Source organism: Sorex araneus, chromosome 7 (assembly GCF_027595985.1).
Source record: "Sorex araneus isolate mSorAra2 chromosome 7, mSorAra2.pri, whole genome shotgun sequence".
In the NCBI taxonomy this organism is placed as follows: Eukaryota; Metazoa; Chordata; class Mammalia; order Eulipotyphla; family Soricidae; genus Sorex; species Sorex araneus.
In genome coordinates this window covers 9,007,252-9,022,094 of record NC_073308.1, presented here as the reverse complement: position 1 = coordinate 9,022,094, position 14,843 = coordinate 9,007,252, and the positions used below count along the sequence as shown (strand labels likewise).

Sequence of the window (14,843 nt, the reverse complement as noted above, 5' to 3'; positions counted from 1 at the left end):
TGTGCCTGGCACTAACGCTGGCTCACTGCCATAGGAGGCATCAGAGAGGGAAACCCCTGTGTCCCCAAGGCATGACACTAGCCGTTCCAGGGAGCAGGGGCTCACCCTCCTTGAGGCCTGGTGTTGGGAGGAGCCAGGGGCAGGCCACCTTGCTTCGGGAATTGGTACTCCCAGACCTGACCCTGGCACCTCCTCTGAGGTGTCTGAGGTTCAGAGCATCCTAAATGCCCCCAGGCAGATAGGCCAGGAGACAGGTCAAAGGGTGAAACACATACCTCACACAGTCAAGGCCTTAATTTGATCCCCAGCACCAAATGCCTACACACACACACACACACACACACACACACACACACACACACACACATACACACACTCACACCAGCACCTCTAAGGGGGACATTAGTGAACCAACATCACCTTATTTAAAACCAAATAAATCTCCTCATTGGGCATAGAAGAAAGAAGAGAAAGGAAGCTGTCCTGACCAGGAAAGTCAGTCAGTTGCTACTGACCAGGAAGTGAGAGTGATGAGGAGCGAGGGGCTGTCTTAGGCTGAGAGTGTGAGCACCTGTGCGCTGCTTATGTGGGGAGTGGACAGTAATCAGGGACTGGTAGACCTTGCTCAGGAGGCATTTGTGGGGAGAGAACAGAAACAAGAGCCTGGGGCCAGAGATAGAGGTCCCTGCTGACACAGTCCTGTCCCCAGCCTGCGCCCCCTACGCATACGAGCTAACTAGAGTGATTTGAATGCAGAGCCATCGGTAAACCCTGAGCTAAGTCTGGGGTGGCCCAAACCCGGTTCTCACAAAACAGGCAGTGGGGAGAGATTGCTTTTCATCCTCCAAGGATTCAGCTTCCCATGCAGAAGAGGAAACCGAGCCTCAGGACACAAGGCGAAGACCCCATGGCTCCTCCATCAGCCTCCGCACCAGCCCAGCCCGGGTCCAGGGTCCAGCCACTGCGGGCTCAGTTGGGAACAATGCACCCAGTATCTCCACCTATTGCCACTGCTGGAAGCCCAGGCAGACGTGCAGCAGGACCAGTGCTCCCTGGGCAGCACGAGTCATATGGGCTGAGTGACAAGAAATTAATCGTTTCTGTTTGCAGCTCCCACAGCCCCTCTCTGAGTCTCTAAGTCCCTTCTTCAGCTCCTCAGCTCCATTTAGCCAAGTGTCTCAGCACCACACCCATGTGCATGGCAGCTCTGCCGGCCCCTGTGAGGCCAAGACACAGCCCAGATACAGGGCACAGACAGACTGTCAGGGGAGGAAGGGATCTGGAGGCCTGCTTGGAGGAGGGTAATGCTGTGAGTCCTGAAGACAAGTAGGTGGTCACAAGGTCTGTGTCCTCCAGGAAGACTGGGCATCTGGGGCCACAATTTTCTTTAAAATTAGAAGGAGTGGTCACAGTGGTCATTCGAAGGCCAAGGCCATTGCCTTGCTCACAGCCGACCCACTCAATCCCTGTTACCCCAGATGATCCCCGGAACCAGGAGTGATCCTGTAGTGCAAAGCCTGGGGGAAGCCCTGATCACAGCCAGGTGTGTCCTAAAAAATAGAATGACTGAGATCAGAAGGCAAAAAGGATGGTAACTATTATTGAATCATAAATCAGATTGGCCTACATTCGTCATTATACCAGTATGGTAAAAACCTAATGTGAGGGCTGGAGAGATAGGACAGCAAGTCAGATGCTTGCCTTGCACGCGATTGAACCCTGGCTCCACCTAGGATCCCTTATGTCCTGCCATGAATGGTCCCTGAGCACAGGGCACCGAATAGCCATAGGCTCGGTGTGTGCCATCAGGAGCAGGGCCTCTCTGTGGGGCAGCCCCGCATCCACAGCACAGACAAGATGACTCAGGGATGCCACCAGCGCAAGGCAGCGGGGCAGAAAGTGTCTGCACAGTCGCCAGGCACTTTGGCCCAAACCGCACACCGCACAGTATAACCTCTCACCCTCACACAGCCTGCAAAGGGACAGCAGTGCATGGTCCCCGCCTCCCCAGGGAGCCGACCCAGCCCCGGACCTGTGCCTGCCCCAGGTGGGGTCCAGGACTCCCAAGTAGAGACTCCCCTAATAGCAGTCCCCGCAGGCATATCCCACCTGGCTGGCTCACAGCAGCTCCTTCCCGCCACTTGTCCTCTCGCCCCTTTGGACTGGGCAGTGGGCGCTCCCCCGTGAGTCCTGCTGTCCCCCTTTGGAGCCCGCGCCTGGGCCTTTTTTTTTTCTTCTTTTTGGGTCACACCTGGCGATGCACAGGGGTTACTGTGCATGAGGGGAAGCTCAGACCTGGGCTTAGTTCCACCAGGCCAGCTCCTGAACTGTCCTGAACAGTCCCCTCTCTGGGGCCCTGCAATGAACCCCCATAGCCTGCAGACTCACTTCCTCACAAAGACTGTCTCTACCCCTCTCAACCTGGTGCACAGATATGTGCAGACCTCACAGCCACACACACAAACACAGACCAGCTGTGTGCTCATCTCAACCGCCAAACACACAGACTCGCCAGGTATGTGTACTCGCACAGTCACACACACAATTCCCAAGACATTCTTGGTTTATTTTTCCTTTTCTTTTTTTTTTATTATTTTTCGGTCACACCCAATGATGCTGACTCCTAGGGCTGACCCCTGGCTCTCCACTCAGAAATCACTTCTGGCATTGCTCAGGGAACCATATGGGATGCTGGGAATCGAACCCGGGTCAGCCGCGTGAAAGGCAAACGCCCTACCTGCTGTACTATTGCTCCAGCCACCCCCCTCCCCCCAAGACATTCTTTTGGGCCACACCTTGGGAGACCCACGGTGGTGGCGGGAACTGAGGCGGGGCTTGCAAGGCAGCTGGCCCACCTGCTGTGCTGCTGCTCCAGCCCCTCCCCATACCCTCTTCCTGGCCTGCTAGGTCCAAATGCACCTGGGTTCTTGAAACGCTTCTCCCGGCCTGTTGGCGTAATGCCAGCGGTGGTCACTAGAGGGCAGTGGAGAAGCCGTGCGGGAGAAGGAGGCGCCTTCCCAGGGGTCCTGGCCGCGGGGGGCTGCTGCGGGCCTGAGCTCTCTCCGCAGGGTCGCCGGGGACTGCTCCGCTGAGCCGTCTCGGGTCTGGGGCTTTCCCAGGAGCCCAGGGGGAGTCGGGTGGTGCTCAGGAGACTCGGCGGTGTCTCCTGGCGGTACCTGGTGAGCGCAGAGAGGCGCGTCCTGCGGGGTCTGCAGGACTCGGCAGCAGCGGCCCGGCCTGGCGGGCCCAGGGGTCCAGGGCCACATGCGGCGCTTCGGCCCGAGCCTTTCTGGGCATGGACACCGGGCCCGCTGTGCGCCACCTCCCGCCCCGAGCCTCGGCCCGTGACCCGCGGGTCACCAACAGTCGAAGTTCCGAAGGCGCGACCAGGGCTCGGTCACATCAGATCAGGGACGCGAAGGTGCCCGGGTTCCTGGCGACCCCCAGGAGCTGCGTCCGTCTCTCCTGGAAAGGGCAGAGCCGGGAGGAGGGCTCAGTGCTCGGGCACATCCCGGCAAGCCCACCCCACCCGCCCCCAGCCCGGAGGCTTGACCCCCCAGGCCACAGCTGCATCCCCCCAGCAGGCGGCCACAGCTCGGCCTGGGGGTCTTCCTAGGGGCCCTCCAGCTGGGCCTTCTCTGTAGCCGTTTCTACCTGCTGTGTCTGTCCTATTCCTGGTCGTTTATGTGTGTGATTTGTTTATTCCTTTTTTTCTGTTTCACATCTACATTTTTTAAACTATTTTTTTAAACAGGTGTCATTATTTTTTTTTTTCTGCTTTTTGAGTCAGACCCGGCGTTGCGCAGGGGTTACTCCTGGCTCATGCACTCAGGAATTACTCCTAGCGGTGCTCGAGGGACCATATGGGATGCTGGGAATCGAACCCAGGTTGGCCGCGTGCAAGGCCTTACCCGCTGTACTCCAGCCCCAATAGGGGTCATTCTTAAGACACTCAGGAGGGTTACCTTTATTAAGATATCTGGGTCCCCCTTAAGCCCCCTGTGGGTCAGGGAGCTCAGTGGCCAGGCCTGGCACTGGGAGCCCCCAAGGCTACATCCTGTGCTGCTGCTGAGGACCGAACGCAGAACACAGGTGCTATGGATGCTATGCATTCCTCTAAGACTTGAGTGCTGTACCTAGTCCTGGTTTCATTTTATTGAAGAACTTAATTTATATGTATTATTTATAAATATAGCACAGTGGGAAGGGTGTTTGCCTTGCATGCAGCCGACCTGGGTTCAATTCCTTCATCCCTCTCAGAGAGCCCGGCAAGCTACCGAGAGTATCTTGCCTGCACGGCAGAGCCTAGCAAGCTCCCCGTGGCCTATATTATTTGCCAAAAACAGTAACAAGAAGTCTCACAATGGAGACATTACTGGTGCCCACTCGAGCAATTCGATGAGCAACGGGATGACAGTGACAGTGACAGTGAATTAATGCAAGCAATATGCTAGTCTTCATCAATTTCCCATAGCGCTTGAATTTGTTCACTAGTCAATGGTACAATAATTTCAATAGGATTGCTCCCTATTAATTGTCTAGTTCTTCTTCTTCTTTTGAAAATTATTTGAGATATTTTATTTACATAAGTAACCAATGTTTTACTAGACTTGTTATGTAAAAAACTTCATTCCACAATATTAGTTCCTTGTACCAAAATCCCAGTAGGAGAATGTGAAGTACATAATACTATCATATAAAAACTTTCTGAAGAGTCAATTCTATCCAGCTGAACCTTATTAACAATTTCCTCAATTATTTCTAATTCTTTTTCTGCTGCTGGGCTAAGTTGCCTTGGACTATTTAAAGAGGGATCACCTTCCAATGTTTGAAACAAATTTTGTAGGGCATAGGTTGGAATACCCAAAAAAGGGCATAACTAATTTATATATCCTAATAGTTTTTGTTTATATTTTATAAACAAAATTTAGTTTGTATTTAAAGTTTTTCATTTATCTCTCAGAATTTGGACATTTTGAGGTGTAATTTTACTCTCCCATACAATTTGTCCCCAAAATTCCCAAGAAACCTGACATTGAATTTTATCCCATGCAGTTTTTAAACCCCATGATTCTAGTTCATAAGTTATAGCTTCATAAACTTTCTGCAAATTTATTTGCAGTGATTAGTGATTAGAATATCATCCATAAAGTGAATAATTTTTATTTATTTATCTATTTTTAGTTAGTGAATCACCGTGAGGGTACAGGGTACAGTTACAGATTTATACACTTTTGTGCTTATGCTTCCCTCATACAAAGTTCGGGAACCCATCCCTTCACCAGTGCCCATTCTCCACCACCAGTAAACCCAGCATCCCTTCCACCCTCCCCAATCCCATCTCCCCCCACCCCACCCTACCACTGTGGCAGGGCATTCCCTTCTGTTCTCTGTCTCTCTAATTAGCTGTTGTGGTTTGCAATAAAGGTGTTGAGTGGCCACTGTGCTCAGTCTCTAGCCCTCATTCAGCCCGCAACACCCTTCCCCCCGCATGGCTCTCGACTACATTATAGTTGGTGATCCCTTCTCTGAGTTGCCCTTTCCCCAGAATGTGAGGCCAGCCTCCAAACCATGGAGCCAACCTCTTGGTACTTATTTCTACAAGTCTTGGGTGTTAGTCTCCCACTCTGTTATTCTATATACCACAGATGGGTGCAATCTTTCTATGTCTGTCTCTTTCTGACTCATTTCACTGAGCATGAAACTTTCCATGCCAATCCATTATATGCAAAATTCATGATTTCCTTTTTTCTAACAGCTGCATAGTATTCCCTTGTATAGATGTACCAAAGTTTCCTCAACCAGTCATCCGTTCTAGGGCATTCGGGTTTTTTCCAGATTCTGGCTATTGTAAACAGTGCTGCGATGAACATACATGTGCAGATGTCGTTTCGACTATACTTTTTTGCCTCTCTGGGATATATTCCCAGCAGTGGTATTGCTGGGTCAAATGGGAGCTCAATATAAGTGAATAATTTTGACTTCAGGGTACTGTGTCCTAATTATATCCAATGGTTGATTAACAAAATATTGACACATCCATCGTGGGACTATTCATCATCCCTTGAGGTAAAAGAATCCAGTGATATCTCCTAGCAGGAGTTTCACTATTTAAAGAAGTCACAGTAAAAGCAAATTTTTCTCTATCCTCTTCTCTCAATGGGATGGTATAGAAATAATCCTTTAGATCAATTATAATAATATTCCATTGTTTTGGAATAATGGCCAAATTAGGTAGGCCCATTTGCAAAGGGTCCATTGGTTCCATGCAGTCATTAACTTTTCTTAGATCACTTAACATTCGCCATTTATCAGTCTTTTTCTTGATAACAAATACTGGTGAATTCCAGGGACTGGAGCTAAAAACAATTTGTCTCAATTCAAACTGTTCTGTAACTAATTCAGTTAAAGTCTTAAGTTTTTCTTTTGTTAAGGGTCATTGCTCAACCCAAACAGGCTGAACCTTTTTCCAGACTATTGGGAGAGCTGTTCTTCGAGCAGCGGCCCAAATTAAAAAGGCGATTGCTGAGACACCTCTTTTTCTTTAATGTACTTCACACAAGTTTTTGCAACAAATCTCGTCCCCATAGGGTGATAGCTATTGGAGCAATATATGGCTGGATGACTGCCGTGTATCCAGCAGGATCACCACAATGAAGAGGTTGCACACTCTGTTTAACATCAGTGACCACTCCCATACTAGAAAAAGTAACGTCCACACACCGCTTTTGCCAAACCATAGGCCAATGGAGAGAGGCGATAAAATTACATCAGCACCTGAATCTAACATACCCTCCAGTTTTGTCCCATCCTTAAAGGTCATAACTAGAATAGGCTTATCATCAGTAATCTTTCTGCCCCAAATATTTCTGCATTAGTGCTTCCAAAATCACCTCTTCTTTTCATGCCTGTATTTTTTCCTAGTATACACGGAAGCAAAAGCAGTTGAGCAATATGTTCCCCTTTAAATATTCTGATATCCGCTTGAACAGTGGCTATAATTGAGATTTCATTCACAAAATCACTGTCAATGAGTCCCACTTTTACGTTAACACCTCGCAAACTCATACTGCTTCTCCCTAGGATAAATTCTGCTGTTCCTTTTGGAAGGGGGCCATAAACACCAGTTGGGATTTTATAAATTTTATTAGGAATCAGAAACAAATCCTGTAAAACTGAACTATCAGAGGCTACACTTCCTTCTGTTGCTCTCATAAGGTCAATATAAGACAGTTTTTTGCCAGAGTTCTTGGGTTTATTAATTATTATCATTGTAGGGGATGAAAAACTTTTGAATTTAATTTGAGGTTTTATTGACAATTTCCTGTATTGTTGAAGGGGCCCCGGGTCGAGCCCCGACTCCCGTTTCCCAATGACTCATTAGCTTTCTAAATTTTTCTCTTTTCTAATGACATTTATTAGCCCAATGCTTCCCCTTCACACATCGTCTACAGATGCCTGGTTCTTTCCTTACACTCTCAGACTTAACACGAGAACAATCTCGTCTGAGATGTCCAAAGGCTCCAAGCCGTAACATTTTACCTGGTTCATTATTTTAAAAGCAGCAGCTATTATTTGCACCTGATGGGTTGGTGTTCTGACTTCCCTACATACTTTAATAAAATCATCTAAAGAGTTTTTTTCCCATTAGCCTAGCAGTTTGAATTGCCTTTTGGCAATCTGCTGTAGCATTTCCCACCACTAAAGTTAGCATAAGCATTTCACGAAGGCCTTTGCCAGGTATAGCCTTTTCAAGAGCATCCTGGAGTCTGGCAATAAAATCTGTTCATTTACTTCCTGAAAGATTTTTGTGAATGACAGTACATTTTGCAGAGGTTTCAAGATAACACCATGCCTTTAGACGGGTCTTATTAACAGCTTCTAAAATGTTTGCCTCCAAACAGACTCGTTCTTCCGCTAAAGCCCACTTGCCAGTGCCTAAAATCTGGTTCACAGTGATATCAGGGTCCCTACATAGTGCCGGGAATTGACTGTGTCGAGCACAAAGCATCGCCTCCCCAGTATGCTGTCTCGAAGAACCCCACCTCAAAGGTTTCCTGTCTTGGTCACCCCCATACCTCATCACCTCACAGTTCAATAAATGCCCTTTCCTGTTCTTGGTGTAGGTGGCAAAGGTCGAAACAAGATTCAGCTCTGTACCCTGGGCCTGAGGTGAAGGAACCAGCTGATGATGAAACTGAGGTCATGGGTTTTTGTTTGCTAGTTTCTGTTTGGGGGCCACACCTGGGAATGTTCCGGGGTGACTCCTGGCTATTCCTTCATGAATTACTCCTGTAGGTGCTCAGAGAACACTGTGGGGGTGCCTAGGTGGGCACCCGGGTTAACTGCTGCGAGGGGAGCGCTTTTCTACCCACCTTTCTCCCGCTCTCTTGCCTGAGTCTTGATCCTTAATCATTGAAGCCAAACCCAGCGCTGGAAATCTTCCCTGTAACCCTGGACGAGGCACTTTCTCTCTTCGCCACAAGATGGCGATGTGGGGCGTTTCCGTCCCTGTCCCTGAACATTTCTCTCAGGACTGTCCACCCCTGCTCCTGACCTTCCTCCAGAACCTGCTGAAGCTCCCCGGACCCTAGAGCTCTTCGTTGAGGGACCCCCGATCCTCGCCGACCTCTGCAGCCCCCCAACTGTCACACTGCTCACAGTGCTCTGGCTTTATTTGGGGGTGGCCACAGCAGAGCTAAAGGTGTGGGGGGTTCGAGGCTTCCTATGATGTGGGGGATCGAACCCAGGTGGGCCGAGGCAAGGCAAGAGCCTGCCCACATTCCTGACCCCTTTTCTTGACCCTTTTTTGAAGGTTTCCCATCACGGTCATTCTCACACCTCTTCCCCCTCCGTACATTTCGGCAGTGCTCAGGGATGCTATGGGATTCTGGGGATCGAACCCGGGTGGGCTGCGTGCACAGCAAACACCCTCCCTGCTGTACTCTAGCTCCGGCACCCCACTCTGTACATTTTGAAGGACCCCCAAACACTCTCACACTCCCTGCCAGAGTTTTGGGGATTCCCATAGATTTCAGATGTTCTAAACATTGTGCTTGCCCTGTTCGCCGCGGTGGAGGGGTGTGTGGGGAAATTTCAGTCCGGTAACCCCCGGGTTTTGGGGTGAAGCCGGGGGGATTGTTTAAGAATGAATGTCCAGCATCAGCACATGGAGATAGAGAACAGATATATCCAAAGTCCTCGAAGGATTTTTCCAAAAGTTTGTTCGGGGGTTCAGTGGTTCCTCCCATGGGGGGGGGGGGAGAACGACTTGGAGCTCCCCCTGATTCTTCCACCCCAGAGTTCGTTCGTTCGTTCGTTCGTTCGTTCCTTCCTTCCTTCCTTCCTTTTTCTGGCTACTCTTTCTTTCTTTCTTTCTTTCTTTCTTTCTTTCTTTCTTTCTTTCTTTCTTTCTTTCTTTCTTTCTTTCTTTCTTTCTTTCTTTCTTTCTTTCTTTCTTTCTTTCTTTCTTTCTTTCTTTCCTTTCCTTCTTCCTTCCTTCTTGCTCTCTTGCTTTTCTTTTATTTTCTTTCTTTCTCTCTTTCTTTTTTGCTTTATTTCTTTCCTTCCTTTCTTCCTTTCCTCCTTCTCTCTCTTTTCTGTCTCTTTTTTGAGTCCTGTTCTTTCTTGCTTACTTGCTTGCTCACTTTTTTTCTTCCTTTCTTCTCTCTTTCTCTCTCTTTCTACTTTCCTCCCTTCCTTTCTCTCTTCATTCTTTCTCTCTATCTTACTTTTGAATCTTTCTCTTTTTCTTTCTTTCTTTCTCTCTTTCTCTCTTTCTTTCTTTCTTTCTTTCTTTCTTTCTTTCTTTCTTTCTTTCTTTCTTTCTTTCTTTCTTTCTTTCTTTCTTTCTTTCTTTCTTTCTTTCTTTCTTTCTTTCTTTCTTTCTTTCTTTCTTTCTTTTCTTATGTCTTTCTTTCTTGGCTTTTGGGGTCACACTCTGTGATGCTCAGGGGTTACTCCCAGTTCTGCACTCAGGAATCACTTCTGGTGGTGCTCGGGAGACCATATGGAATGCCAAGCATCAAACCCAGGTCACCTGCGTAAAAGGCAACTGCCCTCTCTGCATCTATCGCTCAGAGCTGACCTGCTCCCTTTCATTGCAGATCCTTGCACCCCAAGCTTTCAGAGTACTTGATCTTAATCTCCCCTTTATCCTTCATCAGTAGAGGACAGAGAGAAATAACTGGACTGGGGCTTTTTGTTCTCCAGGGAGAGGGGAAGGGGCACCCTCAGACATGCAGGGAGATGGGGTGCGGGTAAGTCCATCACAGCAAACCTTAAATAACAGGGTTCAGGACAGGGAGATTGGAGAGCCTGGCAGGTGTTTTGATGTTTGTGACCGACCTGGGCTCTCACACCCTTTCTAGTTCCTTGAGACCCCTGGAGCGGGGAAAGTCTATTTCGAGAACCCCAAATCACTGTATCACTGTATCGCTGTCATCCCGTTCATCATAGATTTTCTTGAGCAGTCTCCATTCATCCTAGCCCTGAGATTTTAGCATCCTCTCTTTTCTCATTCTTGCCAGCGGTACCGCATTGGAGGCTCTTTCAGGGAAAGGGGAATGAGACCCATCATTGCTACTGTATTTGGCATATTGAATACACCACAGTGAGCTTGCCAGGCTTTGCCATGCGGGCAGGATGCTCTTGGTACCCTGACAGGTTCTCTGAGAGGGAGAACTAGGGTATAAGAGGTTACTTCTGGGAGCTTTCTTTTGTAGTCTCTGGATCTTGGCTGTTGATGGGATGACATGGCGCCGGGGGCAGTTTGTGGTTGTGGCTGCCAAGCTACTGGAAAATGGGGGATCTGGGTGGAGGAGGTCCAGTCCCGATCTGAGCAGGCTTGGAGATCTTAGTCGTGAGTCACGCACACCTGAGTTCTTCTGCCGATTCGTTCATGCGTAAGGCTCACCCGAATGTGTCGAGAGGGGCCTTGCAGGGAGCTGCGTGGGCATGGCTGGGTGGGGATGTGCGGTGCGGGATGGGGGTGCACGATGCGGGCTGTAAGGTGCACGGTGCAGAATGGGGGATGCGGGATGCGTCTTATGACGTGGGGGTGCTGAGGGTGTGTGTGGTGCGCATTGCAGGGTTTGGGTGTGCAGTGCGTGAAACGCAGTGCAGGGTGAAGGATGCACATGACTGGGTGGGGATGCAAGTGGGGGATTCAAGTGCGGAGGCGGGGTGGGGTATGGGGTGTAGGCTGGGGGTGCGCAGTGCATGGTGCTCAGTGCGGGGATCTTGGTGCCAGAGTGCGAGGTGAGGGCTGCGCAGGGCTGGGTGGGGGTGTGGTGCGGAATGGGGATGAGTGTGCGAGTGGAGGATGTGCAGTGCAGTGCGGGGTGCAGGCTGCCGGGTGGTGGTGCACAGTGCAGGGTGGGGTGGGGATGCACCGTGCACCCTGGGGCCAGGTTCCCTTTAGACTTGCCCCGCACCCCATCCTGGGGGGTCCCCCCATTGCACCTTCCAGGCTACGGCAGTGCAGGGCTTGCAAGGGGACTGAGTCCCAAGTTCCCAGCCTGGGTCAGGGCGGTGGAAGCCCCCAGTTCTTGGTGCGAGACTCTTCCCTGAGGAGAGCCCCACTCCGGGTTGGGGGGTGGCAGTTACTTTTGCTCTAATTTTGGCTGGGGCTCCCGAATTAAGGGTGGAGGAGCTTTTTAACTGGGTGGCAGCTTTGGGGTGTAGATGTGACTGCCAAGGCTTCTGGAAGTACAGGGAGGTGGGGGGTGGTAGCCCATCCTGACCCCCAAGAAAACCTGGAGATTTCAGTCACAAAACCCCATATCAGAATTTTCAGCAAATTATATCTTGGTGAGGTCCATCCTGAGACCATGAAGTCAGGCCAGGGTATGGCGGTGATTTTGGATTATGAAAGCAAGTGGCTGTTGGGGGCTCTACTTGGGTGGTCACCAAGCCAATATCCTCCCCTCTGATTTACCCTGGTATGTTCAGCCATGTGCAGGTATGAGATTAACTGTGTTTTTTGATCTCTTTCGAGATTTATTTATGGGTCTCTGAAATAAGGCTGATAATTGAGCTTGTATAGCTGAGCCAGAGGTGGTCTGTGGGTGTGGCTCCCCCACACAGAGCTTTTGGCCTTTTAATTTCTTGGGAAACTTGATCCCAAGTTGTTGGGGTCCGGCCAAAGGTATGGTGGCAATTTTGGGATATCAGGAAGCCTGAAGGCACCATCAGGCTGCTGATGCACTCACCCTGCAGGTATAGGTTGACCTGTTGGCGGCACCATACCCCCATTATTTTCTTCCTTGACCAATCTAAATACTTGTCAATTTTGTTGATCTTTTTAAAGAACCAATTTTGACTTTATTGATTTTTTCTCCCATTGTTGACTTTATCTCACTTGTGTCTTTTTAATGTTTATGTTTTGGTTCTGCTTGATTTGGGTTGAACTTTCACTTCCTTTTTTCTAGTTTCTTAAAATGGAAATGTAGATATTGACTGGAGATGCTTCTTCTTCACTAGCATAAGCATTTGCAGATGTGAATTTCCTTCCAAACACCGATTTATCAGCATCCTACAAACCCTGTACATTGTGGTTTTCTTGCATCCATCTTAACTTGTTCTCTAATTCCCATATGATTTCTTATATGCATTTGTCAATACCCCAACATTTTTAATTTTCTATGTATGTGTGAATATCTAATTTTAATTATTGTTATTTTTTAATCCTAGAGTGCATGCATTGAATAATTTCAGCATTTTTACACTTATTACGACTTGTTTTATGGCCTTTACCTTGTGTGCTTGAATGGATCTATTCTGCTGTTGTGTGGGACAGTATTTTGTGTTTGTTAGATCTAGTTTGTGGTGTTGTCATATCTTCTATTTCATTGTACATATTATGTTATTTGTCCTATCCACAATTGAAAGTAGCCTTTGGAGTATTTCTTCACTTCTTTTTGTCATCTTTTCCTTTAGTGGAATTCTGTTGTATATATTTTCATATTAAAATTTATTTTACCAGCATTGATATGCCCATAGAAACTCTATTATTGTTAGTTTTACATTGTATAGCTTTTCCTTTCATATATTGTATGAATTTATTCTTTTGCATATGTTCAATTATTTCTTTCTTTGACTCTAAAATCTACAACTTGTAGAAAGTTATAGAGCTGGTTTTTCTTACATTTCTTCAAATATCTTCTTTTTGATTAAAATGTTTACTCCATAAACATTTAATATAATTGCTAACCAATATTTTTGTATTTTATTTTATAATTACTTTTCTACTCATCCACTTTCTCGCTCCTTAATACCTCCAGGATTTTCATTTTGTATTAAATACTTATTTTGCTTAATCTTAATGAATTTGCTATTTTTTCCACCATAAATGTTTTTTATTTTCTGGGATTTTATGTCACGTGTTAAGAAATTGTGTGGGGCTGGAGAGATAGCACTGAGGGAAGGGCATTTACCTTACACGTGGCTGACCCAGTTCAATTCTCAGCATCCCATATGGTCTGCTGAGCATCCCATATGGTCTACCACCAAGAGTAATTCTTGAGTGCAGGAGCCAGTAATAATCCCTGTGCATCACCGGGTGTGACCCCCCCAAAAAAAATATGTTCTGAGTATACTGGTGGAGGGATGGATGTCAGAATACTGTATGACTGAAATCCAATCATGAACAGCTTTGTAAAGGTCTGTCTCACATTCAATAAAAAAAGACTTTTTTTTAATTCAATAAAAAAGGTTTTGAACCGAATCAGAAATGAAAAGGGGGACATCACAACAGAAACCAAGGAGATTCAAAGGATCATCAGAGACTACTTTGAAAGTCTGTATGCCACAAAACAAGAGAACCTAAAAGAAATGGATGAATTCCTTGACTCCTACAACCTCCCAAGACTGAGCCAAGAAGACGTGAAATACCTGAATAGGCCCATAAATATCAAGGAAATCGAAACGGTAATCAAAAGTCTCCCCAAAAACAAAAGCCCAGGTCCAGACGGATTCACTGGCGAATTCTTCCAAACATTCAAAGAAGACTTGTTGCCAGTTCTCCTTAAGCTTTTCCAGGAAATCGAAAAGACAGGAACCCTTCCGAACAGTTTCTATGAGGCACATATCTCCCTAATACCAAAAGCAAACAAAGACACCACTAACAAAGAAAACTATAGACCAATATCCTTGATGAATACCGATGCGAAGATTCTCAACAAAATACTAGCAAATAGAATCCAACAACTCATCAAAAAGATCATACACCATGACCAAGTGGGATTCATCCCAGGGATGCAAGGTTGGTTTAGCATTCGGAAATCAATCAACATAATCCATCACATCAACAAAAGTAAAGATAAAAACATATGATCATATCCATAGATGCAGAAAAAGCATTTGACAAGATCCAACACCCATTCATGATAAAAACTCTCACCAAAATGGGTTTTGGAGGAACTTTTCTCAAGATAGTCAAAGCCATCTACCATGAACCTATGGCAAGCATTATCATCAATGGAGAAAAACTAAGGGCTTTTCCTCTAAGATCGGGGACAAGACAAGGATGTCCACTCTCACCACTTCTCTTTAATATAGTACTGGAAGTATTAGCAATAGCCATCAGGCAAGAAAAAGATATTAAGGGGATTCAGATTGGAAAGGAAGAAATCAAGCTGTCACTATTCGCAGACGATATGATACTATACCTAGAGAAACCTAAAAGCTCTAGTAAGAAACTCTTACAAACAATTGACCTATACAGTAAAGTCGCAGGCTATAAAATCAATACCCAAAAATCCATGGCCTTCCTATATGCAAACAATGAGACAGAGGAAAGGGACATGAAAAAAGCAATCCCATTCACAATTGTGCCCCAGAAA

At 47.1% G+C, this 14,843-nt stretch overlaps 1 protein-coding gene across 6 annotated transcripts in view; it reads right to left on the bottom strand.

Annotated features, from left to right (window-relative positions):
- Positions 1-14,843, bottom strand: part of LOC129406509 (ral guanine nucleotide dissociation stimulator-like) — a 53,782-nt gene that overhangs the window by 30,167 nt on the left and 8,772 nt on the right. The window contains exon 3 of one of the 6 annotated variants that reach the window (XR_008631061.1): positions 1,559-3,465. The exons of the other annotated variants lie outside the window; for them this stretch is intronic. The gene's annotated coding sequence lies outside the window, so the exon portion shown is untranslated. Of the gene's footprint in view, positions 1-1,558; positions 3,466-14,843 lie in introns of those variants that run through there. 6 annotated transcript variants of the gene reach the window in all.